Genomic DNA, 13,558 nt, shown 5'->3' on the forward strand with positions numbered 1-13,558 from the left:
TCCCACTGACGACTGTAGATTCAGGATTTCACCCCCAGGGCTGAGGATGCATGAAAAGGGAATTCTCATTTTGGGGTGGTCCTTCCAATTCAATCATGGGGGCAACATGGGGTAAGTTCGCATTGCAGCTGCCTGTTTGAGTTTCTGTCCCAGCCCAGCAGTTTTCACCTGCACTTAACTTATGCAGGGGTTTTGTTTTTTATTTTTTGTTTTATTTCCACCCGCTGATTTCTTCACTGAGCACAAAGGAGAGGGTAAGTGCAGTGATCTCCCCATAACTCCTTTATCCCACGTGCTTCTCTTATGAAAGGACGTAAAGTGCAAAGATCTCCTTTTTAAAGTTGGGGAATGTGCTCCTGTAAAAGTGTCTTTCCAGGCTATTGGGACAGGACTCATTGCTAGACTTTATGAATTCTCAAGGATGTTTGCTAGGCGCCTGATCCAAAGCCCATATGCTTTTCCATTGACTCCCATGGGCTTCGGATCTGGCCCGAAAGCAGGGAATGGATCTGTTCAGCTCTAAAGGAAGGAAAGGGGCTGACCGTCAGGAAAAGCTTCTGTGATGTCATGGAAGATGGAATCTTCCCTTTGCTCTGTGTATCAAAAGAAGGGTGCAGACTGGTTTAAACTTCTAAATGATGCCAGCACTATGGGTAACTACCAAGCAAACCTGGTCTCTTGGAGTCGAACAATGGAGAGACTAAAATACGAGGTTGTCTGGGACGTGGGGAGTCGTGCCAGCATTTTCCTTGCTCTGTTTCCAAACAGATACAGTCTGTGCTTGAGGAAACAAAAGAGATGAGTCAGTCCTCTCAGTGAAGATTATTATAGGAACCTCTCACCGCCACCAATTTAGCCTCGGTTTGAGTGGTTCATTTTCTTTTCACTGTTCTTTCTGAAAAGGGGGAAGTTAAGTTCTAGTTCTAAAACATCTTACTGAGTCTATTAAATGAAACGATTTCTGACATAGGCTTTGAGTCTCTCCCAAAATAGTATGGGGTTGCTATAGAGCATCACAGGATTAAAGCAGCAAGGACAAAAATTAATATCTTATATAATTTAAATATAAGAGAGAACCTATATTTGAACCAGAGGCATCTGAATCTCTCATGTGAGGAGTTTTGCATCCAAAAGGAGATCAGCAGAGGGTCTGTAAACTGAGGAATGTCACGTAGCTTTGAGCACACGGATTGTGCCAGGACTGGCTTTGTACGTGTGGGACTCTGGAGGAGAAATGAGGGAACACTGGGTTCAGTTCTCCAGCCCAGTTGGTTGAATTACCCACTCGCAGTGGCTGGGACACTCAGGATAATAGCTCGGGCTTCAAGGGCTGGATGAAAATTTGGTTTTGCAGATGCTTGGGACCTAACTGAATCATTGCTTTGAAATTGCTGCCTTAGTGTGGCAACTGGCTCTACCTGGGGTCCTGTTTCAAATTTGCTGCAAGCAGAACTGCCCCTCTAGGAAGAGCTGAAAGGACAGGAATTCAGGAGGGATTTTTCAGATCCTTGTGCTGCCCAGTAAGCCACCAGGCCTGCCATTTGCCTTCCAGATTGCACTGACGATTGCACTGCTGCCTCCAGCCAGGCCCTTTCAGGCAGAAGTGGCTCCATCCCGCTCTCCACCCACCTGCAAGGAAGAATGGCCATATATGCAGGGGGCAGGTGCAGGGAGATAAAAGACAGAGAGTCCTTGTCCCTCCCAAAGGTAACATGGGCCAGGAGAGCTCTGCAGTCCCAGGCTGGGTTCAGGGCAGGAGGGGTCACTGGACAGGGGAGACATGTGGGGCAGTCACATGTCCTCCCCTTTAGCCTGTGCCCCCCAGTATGGGGAGGCACCACTCGTCTATGGTCTTGCCACGGAGTCAGACAGACTGGAATGTCCAGGGCATGCTGGACTATGTGATAGATGGTCGCTTTACACCAAAAATCACAATATCCAGGTTCCTCCCAGTCCCAAAGGACCAGTCCTTCAGCCATGTTCAATACGATCTCAAACCAAAGACAATGCTTGTAGCCAATCTGGTAATAAACCAGCTAAAGATTTATTAACTAGGAAAAGGAAATGAGTTATTGACAAGTTTACAGCAGGTAAGCGTACGTACACAAATGAGTTAGAGTAAAAAAAGGTGATAGAAACTTCGACAGGAAGCTGACTACATATATTTTAGGGCCAATCCAGGCAAAAGAACTGGGAACTCCTTGCAACTGCTTAGAAATCCTCACCCCTCAGAGTTCAAATAGAATAAATATTTTTATTCCCTTGCTCCAGTGTTCAAGCTGTGATGGGATGAGGGTTTGGGCACGTACCCAGGGCTGTGGGGGAAGCAATCAACAGTCTTTTGTCCACGGTGGCTTCTCTGATGTCTGTAGACCTTATTTTTTGGGGGAGGAGCTAACACCTCTGGTGGTGAACTAGTATTTCACACTTGGTAATGCTTCTCCCCTGACAGTGGGGGGAAAAATTTTAGAGTTACAGAGCAAACATTTAAACATTACCTTATAACACAAGATACAGACATTTGTAAGTAGGATTAATACATGCAGCATCCTACAAGCTGTTGATGAGGTCTAAACACAATCTTATCAATTTAACATCCATTTTAACAGGTGACCCAGAATGGTTCCCAACTATGCATTTGTCAGTGTTCAGTGAGGCCCCGGCCTTGGAATGAGCTGGCACCTGGTCTGCCAGTGTCCCAGCAAGTATGTTGGTTACCTGCGCAGCCTTAACTACTGCTCTCCAAACCTTACAAAAAGTCCATTTTATGAATATAAACAACCTAACCACCAAACTTGGTATCTTAAATTAAGGCAGGCAATTCTATATTCCTACGGGCTGTAAAGTATAACGCTGTGTACACCTCTACCTCGATATAATGCTGTCCTTGGGAGCCAAAAAATCTTACCGCATTATAGGTGAAACTCTGTTATATTGAACTTGCTTTGCTCCACCGGAGTGCGCAGCTGCCTCCCCCCAGAGCACTGCTTCACCGCGTTATATCCAAATTCATGTTAGATTGAGTGGCGTTATATCGAGGTAGCAGTGTACTTACAGTTAGATTTGATGTCTCTGTATGATATGCAGTGTTTCAGAGAGGATGTGCACCTCCTTTGCGAACAAGGGTGATAAAGTTGGCACTTAAGCTGTGGGGAAGCCTTTTTTCCCCTCATAGCTGTAGCTAACAGTTGTTTTAATGACACCTCCTGTTTCAGAGAAGCACAGATTCTATATAACATGACATTAGGTTCCTAGAATGAGGACTTGTCACCTAAGTACAAAATTGGCTACCTCATTTTGAAAAATGGCCCATTTCAGCTTGTCTTTAAAATGTGAGTGCATTTTGTACTGACTTTTCCCTTTAACATATGTTACATTTAGTATCCGAGACATCTGGATGAAGATTGACAAATTTTTAATTTAGAATATCCTAGGGGGAAAAATGGTTGTGTTTTTCTGCTCCAGTAAAGGACTGGGAACTTCATACTGTATGCTGAACTCCAGTTGTGAATTCGAATCAACCAGGTAGAAGAGGCAATTTTCTGGAATATTCCCTGCTAAAAAGAAGGAGCTTGTATGTATTGGTGTTACGATGAATGGGGTAGTGGGTACCACTACCCTGCTTGGAATCAGAAGTGCTCATTCTGTGTCACAGGACTGATAGTTCTACCAAGAGCAGGAGATTTCTCTGTTCGTTCAAATGGCAGGGGCATGAGGTTTTAGAGCAGGAAGATATCAATTATGTCCTTGTAGCGTCCATGATGGACAGTACAGTATAGTAAGAAGAAAAAGTCTTAGGTATCATAGAATAGTTAAAAATAGAACATTGTTTCTTACTTAGAAAGGCGTCTCAGAAAATGAATAAGTTAAGTTAATGCTAAGCAAAAAAATGCTCTCTCCTCCTTCCGGCCCCCTAAGCTGATTTCTAAGCCCAAACCAAGGGTTCTTAGAGTTTCTCAAGGCACTGGTACTCACTGTTGGCCATCTGTGCTATTTAATTCTGAGCTACCTGTTTGCTACTCAGCTGCATTAAATACTGCTGCACATTTTTGCCTATACAAGAGCTCAGTAATACAATCACGTGCTAATAAATTCATTTTCTACTTGACTGCTCATTCGTTGAAATATTAGTACATAGGAAGAATACAATCACGGCGAATGTGGAATTGACTAATCAATGTATAACGAATAATCAGAAAATACAGATGTCTGAGAAAGACTGCGGCAGTGCAGAATGACTGCACCACAGAAGGGAGGAGAAAAGTAGGGGGAGCTGCAAGCAAAACATGACATCGAGCCCCTCCTGCATCGCCTAAATGTCTCAATTTCCTTAGGCACATCAGTGTGCTGCTGGTTGGGTCATAGCTCCAAGTGCACCTCACCTTGACAGAATAATTTTGCGAGGTTGCCATATTCAGCTGACATTCTTGGGGGCGTTCAAAGGATCCCTAATGACAAAGAAGAGTCATGTTTTTTTTCTACCGTTGTGTTATGCAAATTTTTCTTATTCTGCTTCTCCACAACCTGTTGTTTCCATGTGTAAACTATACAGGCTAAATTCTAGTGAGGGCCTAACACCTTTGTCTGATTCGAGAGCTGTACCCCAGCCAGTTTGTGTATATGCCTTCAAGACTGAAAATGTTCATATGTAGGTTTTTGTTTTTTCTTCTTTATTTTTCTTTGTTGCTGTAACTGTGGGTTCCCTCTGGGATCAGAAGCAAAAGGATATGAACAGCAAGAGAGTTGTTTGCTTGTTGTTTTCATGAAATTCCCAACCCAGTTTTGCAGCCCCAGAAAGCTGGAAGAGTGTGGTTAAGTGTATAATCTTCTGGGTGCTGATGCAAGCTGGATCTCTGAACCTCAGCACCTACCCTGGAGGTGGCAGGAGGGTTCCTTCCCATAATGTGGCTTGTAAAGTGTTTTGGGATCCTTTGGAACAAAAGTTGCTAATTACTACGGAAATGATAAAAGTCACACTTTGTGAGTGCCTTCCCTTAGCATGAACAATACTAAAGTAATCCATTCTTCTTTCTTTGGAACATGCTTCTTTCCAGGAATGTTTTGCATATCTGCTGGAGCCCTGAAGGCGTCTCCTCCACCTTTTCATGGTGCAATATATCCCACCCGCCGTTCCATTTTCTGAACACCAAGTCTGGGCTACCCTCTCATTCCCAAAGAGTGCTCAGATTGGCTCCACGGAAAGCTCAATCAACAGCACTCCTTAGCATTTCAGAGGGGAAGATGAAGTAACACAAGTTGAGAGAAAGAGTGTGAGTGTGTGTACACGCACATGCAGCTGCCATCTGAAGAATGGAATCAGAACTGCTTGAGTGTTGTCTTTACTCTGCCTCTAGTGGTTGAAGGCAGAGGATGTAAGACCTTTATGGTAACTGGGTGCATTGCAAGGTGTTGTTGTGAGTGCTGTGGTACATGGTACACCTGACCTCTCTAGATGTATGTCTACACAACTGTGGGGAGGGCGCTTCTATAACATTCCAGGATGCAGTCCAGACTAGTTGAGGGTTCATGTCACCACCTGTCCTGCAACCTTAGGTGCCTTACAATGCTTTGCTGCTGTAGCTCCCACCTGGGCCTCTCACAAACAGCCTGCACATCATACCCTGAGTATCTGTGTGTAGCTGCAGACTGCCAGCAACACTCCAGTCAACACTCTGGCTTCCACTTGCAGGGTGACCCCAACACACTCCCAGTCTCAGATTTTTGCCAAAAACATGGATTCTGCACTATCCAGCCCTCTCATGGACAGTTCAGATATTAGAGGTTCGATGTCTCTGTACAACAGTTTGCTACCTTAACTGTAGTTACCAAACAATTCAGTTTAAACACAACATTAGATTAATTTTGATTAAAGAAGAAAACAAGTTTATTTAACTACAAAGAGAGAGGTTTTAAGTGAGCACAAGTGTAAGGTATTAAAGTCAGAAATTGTTACAAGAAAAATAAAGATAAAAATGCTTTCTAGTAACTAAAACTTACCAAACTAGACTCAGTTCAAGGTGAAATCCTTACCACATGTTCCTAGCAATAGGGCAACCACATTCTCAGGTCAGAACCCTTCCCAAAGTCTAATGGCTGGTTCCTCTGTCTTCTCAGCTGAAAGAGAGACAGAATACCTGGGGTGTTTTTGCTCCTCCCTTTTATGATCATTCACCCTTTGAAATACATTTTCCAGAGGGGTACCCCTAGATAAAGTTCATTCTAGCTGTGAGGGTGGATATATGGGGTCTTGTGGTAAAAGAGGTTCCATGTTTGTTGTTTGTTAAGATGCAGATCCACCTATTCCTTCCCTGTTTCACTGCCAAAGAATGGCCACTTGACTGGTGATTGCCAGTCCACTTTGACCCTGGCTAGAAATGTTACCTTGTCCTTTGTCTTTGAGAAACTGATTTATCCACTATCCAGACTTGTCTGATAAATACATTTTAGTTATAACTTCAGTTTATGTTCATACTTGTACATATAATGTTGCTACACACATTTCACCATGATATTATTGACCAGCAAGTTATTAGTTTTCAAGGGATACCTCACAAGGTGTATTTTGTACAAAGAATATTACTGTGGTGTGTAGAGTGTGAATACAGGGGTGCATCTGGTCACAGCTTCCCAGTGCTGGCAGAAGGACACTCACAAGCTCTGCTTTAGCTAGCATGCTAAAAATAGCAGAAAAAGTCCTTTCCCCGTGGGCACATACTGCACCAGTGGTAGGGCATCCAGGAACCCTTTCTTCCTATCCTCTACATTAAACACTTGGCAGCATTGCCACTGTTGGAAGCTTTCTGCAGGACCCTTCTGCTCTCCCAGGAAGTATGAAAGCAAGGACATAGAAAGATTTAGTGAATGATCATTCAGTGTTTCTTCATGCGTCTTTTCACCTTTCCTCTTTGTAAATCTTAAACCCACAAGCCTGGATGATGCTGATGGGGCATATGCTAATACTTATACTAGGAGATCTTTTAAAAAATGTATAACCTTAGTACCTCTCCTGCTTATACTGGGCCAGAATCTGATCTCAGTAACTCAGGTCTAAACTTCAGAGTTGACTTGATGGGAGTCAGTTTCATTCAAGGGCATTATTATATGTTGAGTTTACACCACTGTGACTGAGATCAGAATCTGAGCCTTAGAAATGACTCTCCTTAAAAATAACAGAACTGGGCTCTATTTTTGGCTGTCCCTAGTCAAGGGGCGGAGGCAGCCTGTGACCTTTCTGCCTTTGTTCCAAAACAAAATAAGATTCAGGCTGGGAATGGCTCTTTTGATGTTCATAAGCAGTTCAGTGATCCTGTCGTGTGAAATGATTCCTGCTGGCAGAGATCAGTGCAAGTGATGGGCGGGGTTAGTAATGGGTCTGTGTGATTAAACCCAAAGCTGTGTGTGTGTGTGTGTGTGTGTGTGTGTGTGTGTATATATACACACATGAGTATTCACTGAAGTTTATCTCTCTCCCACCTCCCTTTCCAGTAGACATATGTTTGTATATTCACTCCGGTTCCAGATTACCTTTCTAGAGGACCCTGTTTCATGTGATAAAAAGGTTATTCACTTTGGTGGGGAGTGGGGCAAGGATTAGGTGAGGAGTGAGGTGTGTGTGTTTAGATAAATTCATAACAGGAGGAAACGAGAGCAGATGCTAGTCAGGAATATGTGTGTATTTTGGAAATGTAAGGAGGATGGGCTAGGGAAGGTGATAGAAGGTTACGGGGTAGAACTGACGGGTAAATCTTTTTTGTAAAGCATAAAAGAAGTTAATCTTGGTTGGCAGTTGTGTAAGGGAGAGGGGGTATTTTTTCTTCTCCTCTCTTTCTGCCGACCAGTGTTCTTTATTGTCTCTCTCAGGTAGATCGCTCATTGCTATAAATTTTCTTATCTCCAGTGCTTTTCCAATTATGGATAACAACAGAAAAGCAGTCATTGGTTTGGTTTCTAAAAGGTCATCAAGATATAAGGCCCGATTGGGAAAGAAATGACTTATGGAGTTGGCTTGTGTAAATCTGGGGAAGTTTTATGCACAAGTCAGGCACAAAATGTAAGTGAGATTCATAAAAAAAACAGAGATTTACACCGGTTTCAGTTAGTAGAAATCAAGATGCTTATGAAAATTTCCTCTCTTCTCTAGCCCAGTGTGTATGCAAAGAAAAAGCTGTTAAAAGTGGTCTTTCAAGTTAATTTGGTGGTGGAGACGTACGACATTGACAGCCGGGAGGATGGAGGCCTCTTTTTTTCCAAAGATTACTTATAGTGTAAGCAACCGTAAAACAAGCCCTCTCCTCACACCCTGCTCTGCCAGTGACCTGGCGATGACCTCTTTGGATGAGATGACAGTTCAGTTTTCTCTGCCTCTCTGCTAAGACTGCCTGCTGTGTCCCACCTGTGAGGATGGTGATATAGACGCTTGTCCACTAGGATCAGGATTATTTCCTCCAGCTCATTTCACACACAGCAGGTCACTGAAGGTCCGTTGGTGTGGCTGTATTGCTCAGCTCGTCGCTGCCAATCACTGTCAAATTCACACTAACCTAGAAGCAAAAGCCTCCCCAGCTCATTACTGGGTATAATCCCCTTCCCCTCCTTTGTGCTTGTCCACTTAGAACACACAGTGTGGAAACTGGGTGAGAGTTGATTTCCAAACGTGTAACGCAAGGATGCTCATTCACAGCTGCCAGGGCTGTTCTGCAGGGCACAGGCCCCCGAATGAGAGACACTGATCTCTCTCAAGAGGGGACACAGTAAAGCACATTTCTCCCAGAGTGTCCCTGGGTCTTTCCCAAAATCTCCATTAATTGCCACCTAAGTTTTCCCTCTTCACTTCTCCCTCTATACTGCTCCAAATCCCTCTCTTCCCTCTATGGCTCCCAAATGCCTTCCCTTACTCCTCTTGTCTCCATTGCTCCTATGCTCCATTCATTATTCCACTCTCCCCTCTCACCCTCTGTAGCACTGCAGCCAGCTGCCTCAGCAGTCCCTGGGCCTTCCCTTTCCCCAGGTTCGAAGCCGCTCTTGGAGCCCTCCAGGTGTTTGGACAGCACTTGCTTTTCTGCCCATCTGAATGTAAATGAGGAGGAAGCATTCGCACAGCATAGTCAGGTGCCACAGCACTTTGCATGCAGATAAAATGGCTTTCCTGACTCAAAGAGCTTCCTGGCCTAGTAACACAAACCTACAGTAAGACATAAGGCAACCTTTCAGGGGAGAAGAGGGTGTGTGTTTGCATGAGTGTTAAGGAGCCCTTGGGTCAGAATGATCCCAGAGTGATAGAATGGAGCCCTGCCATGCTGGGTGCCTAAAGGACAATGCAGGGAGGGAGAAGGGGTTTGGCAGCTGTGGGAGAGGAAGCAAATGGGCTCTCCCCATCCATAGCCAAACAATATTCCTCCTGGCTGCCCTGTGGTCTTGCCTGTGCAGCGTACAGCAGGGCCTAGAGTCAATGGACCAAGAAATAAATTTAGGGTCTTCCCAATGCTCCTATGTGTCAGACGTTTAGTGCAGGCAGGGAAGGATGGGTGCGGAAGAGCAGGCTGTAGGAGCTCTCATGGGCTCTGCTGGGGTTTATAAATATCGAGGCCCAACCCTCATATTTGTAATTCAGAAAGAGACAGAGACCTAAGCCCAGGAGACCAGGGGCAGCTCCAGGCCCCAGCACGCCAAGTGCGTGATTGGGGCGGCATGCCGTGAGGGGCGCTCTGCCGGTCGCCAGGAGGGTGGCAGGTGGCTCCGGTGGACCTCCCACAGGACTAGCGGACCCCGGGACCATTGGACCCTCCGCAGGCACGCCTGCAGGAGGTCCACCGGAGCCGCCTGCTGCCCTCCCGGCGACCGGCAGAGCGCCCCCCGCAGCATGCCTCCCTGCTTGGAGCGGCGAAATGTCTAGAGCCACCCCTGCAGGAGACAGAGGCATTCCCTCTTTCCAGACACATGGATGCTCTGTTTTAAAGTATACTATATATTCAGGCCCTATTTCCAATGCATGTTACCCTGTAGATTGTGGCAACCTTCCTTGGTCTTCCCAATTTGATAAATATTGATTTCCAGATGCTTGGGTGCCTAAAGGCACCAGCTGTGACTCCCTAGCTCAAATGAAGAACACAGTGGAACTGCCCCTCAGTCTACTTTGAAGCTGCATGATCCTGAACCAATACAGAGGTGCCTGGCAGCAGCAATAGGTAGTGGGAGCTGCCATGAGCTACTTAACGTGCCGACTAATGTACAAAGTCATTTCTGCCGCAGCTGTCTGAACAATACATTTGCCAATTAAGTTAATTCAATCAAATCTCTTGTATCCAGCGCAAAGGAAAGAGCAAATCTGGGTGAAAGAGAGAACAGAGTGAAAGCTCTCCTGTATGCCACACAAAAAAAGGAAATTTCTATATAGGGCTTGTGTCTAGTACCAACGTGTGGAGCCACAGAATCAAGGCCTAGAAATCTTGACTTAAGGGGATGTGTTTTCCTGCATTTATGCAGGGCCTGGACAACTCAAGGAAATGGTGATGGCTGGAGGCAACTGTTTCACCCCTAGTTCACTTGTTCAAATGCAGCCCAGGGCAGGAGTGATCTAAAACTAGTGATGTGCTATCCACTGGCTAAGAGAGGGTTCACTGTAGTTGCTTCTGAAAGGTGAACAAACTCACCAACATGTATATGAGGCTGCTTTCTCCTGCTGTCTTCTCAGCTCTAAAGAACTGCTGTACCCATCTTAGCTTGAGTGGACTAAACTCTATGAATGCAGGGCCGGCTTCAGGGTTTTTGCCGCCCCAAGCGGTAAGGGAAAAAAAAAAAGCCGCGATCAGCAGCAGCTTTCTTCTTCGGCCGCTTTCTTCTTCGGCGGCAGGTCCTTCCCTCTGAGAGGAACTGAGGGACCCGCCGCTGAAGAGCCCGACATGCTGCCCTTTCCCCTTGGCTGCCCCAAGCACCTGCTTGCTGAGCTGGTGCCTGGAGCCAGCCCTGTATGAATGCAAACTATTCCCATTACTTGCGCCCTTCGGTGGTGACCCAACCTTTTAAGGACGTGCTTCTTTGAATTCCTCTGGATGTGAACATCCATTATGATTTACTACTCACCAACAATGAACATGAAGCTGTATCATATGTAGATGACATATTCCCCCGGTCTAAGGGTGCTGTAGACAGACAATACAGTTCAGACCTATAATACAGCTGTTTACCTGATAAAGGCGGAATCTCCTTAAAGAGTGCAGATTTTTTTAGGGATAGATCCCCAGCTGCTGTAAGAAAGAGTCAATGGAGCTGTATTGACTGGCCTATTGACTTCAGTGGAGCTCTGCCTATGGACACCAGCTAAAGCCCTCACCCTCTCTTCCTCAGCCCACTCCACCCTACCCATTTTTAGATCAACACTTTTTATGAAACGAACAAAAAATATGCGAAGCTGTCCTCTATTCCAGTCTCCCAGGGAGTCGGGAGTCTCAACTAGTCAGGGCTTCTACAGCACTTCTCAGTGCTAAGCATTATCATGACTTTAAAAAAACAAAAAGAAACTCAGGGCCGAATCTCCCCTCACCTACTGGTGCAACTCAAATGGGGCTGCCTGGGGTCTAAGTGAGGCCATGATGTGGCCCCTATCCTGCAAAGTTCGGTTCTTCAATGGCCAGCCCAGTTGCTTGTTTTGCAGATACAATTATTAATTTTTTTTGACAGGTATATGCTGATTCGGAGTATTCCCCACCTGTCCTGCCATTTTAAACATTTTTTTAGCCGTGCTGAGGTGATGGCTAAATGCAGAAGACCCCAGCTCATGTAAATTATCTTCCCTGCCTCCCCCAGCTCCTAAGAACTCAGAAGAGCAGATCAAAGAGGGTGTGTGCCTCATAGAATGTGGGTGCTAATACGGAGCCTTGTTTGAATAATAATTCTTCATCACTGACATGAGACAAGGAGGAGAGAGCCAGATTCCCAGCATCAGTGCTTTTTTTCCCCCTCCTGTAGGACAAAGAATGGGAAGTGTGTGTGAATTTGCTGGTTTCCAGACTGACACAGAGCGAATGCAGTCACTGGTAATCAGTGCATACAAAAATTTATCACCTCTGCAGATTACAAAGTGGGGAGCAGGTGTCCGACCTGCAATGACAAAAACACAGAGTGGCAGTGGGGGAGGAAGTTGGGGGGGAGAAAACAGATAAGATGTCATTTTTCAGCACATTTTTTCTCTCCTTAATGTTCTCCTAGATTATGGGAAACAATCACGGGACATGAGATGCTGGTGTTTTATGGTATCAATGGGATTTAAGGTTTTAGGTGCAAAAAAAAAGTGACGTTTAGGTTCTGTATATTATGGGGCATTTATAGGGCACACCAGGTTTTTTTATCATTATTTATTTACTCGAGGCAAGAAAGATAAATTGGATTCTGTATCCAAGCACTCGCATCTAAAGGAAATTAAAAGGAATGAACTTGGCGTCCACTCAGGGCAGAAATCAGCACAGGAATGACCCTCACTTGATTAAAGAACTACTCTTGCCTCAAAGAAAATACTGAGAGCTACTCAGTGCATGAACCTTTCCCTTCCCATATGTTGTGTTTTCTGGATTTCCCTTTCCTTATTCTTTGTTAGGAGGTATATTGCCACTGAAAAAAGAAAAGGATCTCTGCTCCTGTAGAGTTCTTTTGCTTCCTCCTGTAGGCGCATGACTCGGCCTGACAAACCATTCTGCTTACTGTGGGTGAGATTATGTTGTCACTGAGCAAATTCCAACCTCTACACAGGTGTCAATCCATTGACTTCAGTGGAGTTGCACCTGGTCACACTAGGTCTGAAATCACCCCATACCGTTAATGAGATTGATACTTTGCCCTGTTTTAGGGCCTTCCATCTGTGGATGACAAAATGTTTTACAGACATTCATTAAGCATCATAGCACCCATGGGAGGTAGGGAAGTATTATGCTCATTTTACTAGAGATGTTCTCAAGCTGCAAAATTCAGATGCAGCTCCCAAATACCCCATCGTTCAGAGCTATTTGGATCCAAGCTTTCGATATAGGTTCACTGTTGCATTTTACAGGTGGGAAAAGTGAGGCACAGTCAGGTAATGTGACCTTACAGAAGGTGACACAGTCTATGTTAGAGCCAAAAACACAATCCAGGGCTCCTGTCTATGAGTCCTACACTAGACATTAACCACTAGATAATCCTTCATCTCTTAAGATGAGGAATTGGTAAAAGAAGCAGATGAATGGTTAAAGATCCTTTTCTCTTGCAAATGTACTTAATGCGGAAAAGGAATTACGGAAGCAGAATTTGCCCCATGACTTGGTAACTGGGCATGAAGCACCAACATTTTATGAAGCCACTAGAATTGCTGAGACTTCATAGTCTCAATGGCCAACAACATGCTAGTGATACCTAGTTCTAGCTATCCTTTGCTACATATGACAACACCACTGTCACTGAGCTGGCCCAGTGCTTGCTCGAGATCAGCTAATGAATGAAGAATACCTGGCGGAAGCTGAGTCCAAACAAGACAAAGATGATGCTAGTTGGCAGAGGGAAATGTTTTGAAAAGTTTGTAGCCACTTTTGCG

At 45.0% G+C, this 13,558-nt stretch overlaps 1 long non-coding RNA gene across 1 annotated transcript; it reads right to left on the reverse strand.

The window, feature by feature from the left end:
* Positions 1–2,065: 2,065 nt before the first annotated feature.
* LOC115635646 lies at positions 2,066–12,840 on the reverse strand. Its single transcript, XR_003996652.1, has 3 exons — positions 12,694–12,840; positions 5,998–6,114; positions 2,066–2,445 (listed from the first exon to the last, which is right to left on the reverse strand). It is a non-coding gene; the product is annotated as an uncharacterized LOC115635646 (long non-coding RNA).
* Positions 12,841–13,558: the final 718 nt, after the last annotated feature.

Source organism: Gopherus evgoodei, chromosome 15, assembly GCF_007399415.2.
Source record: "Gopherus evgoodei ecotype Sinaloan lineage chromosome 15, rGopEvg1_v1.p, whole genome shotgun sequence".
Lineage (NCBI taxonomy): Eukaryota > Metazoa > Chordata > Testudines > Testudinidae > Gopherus > Gopherus evgoodei.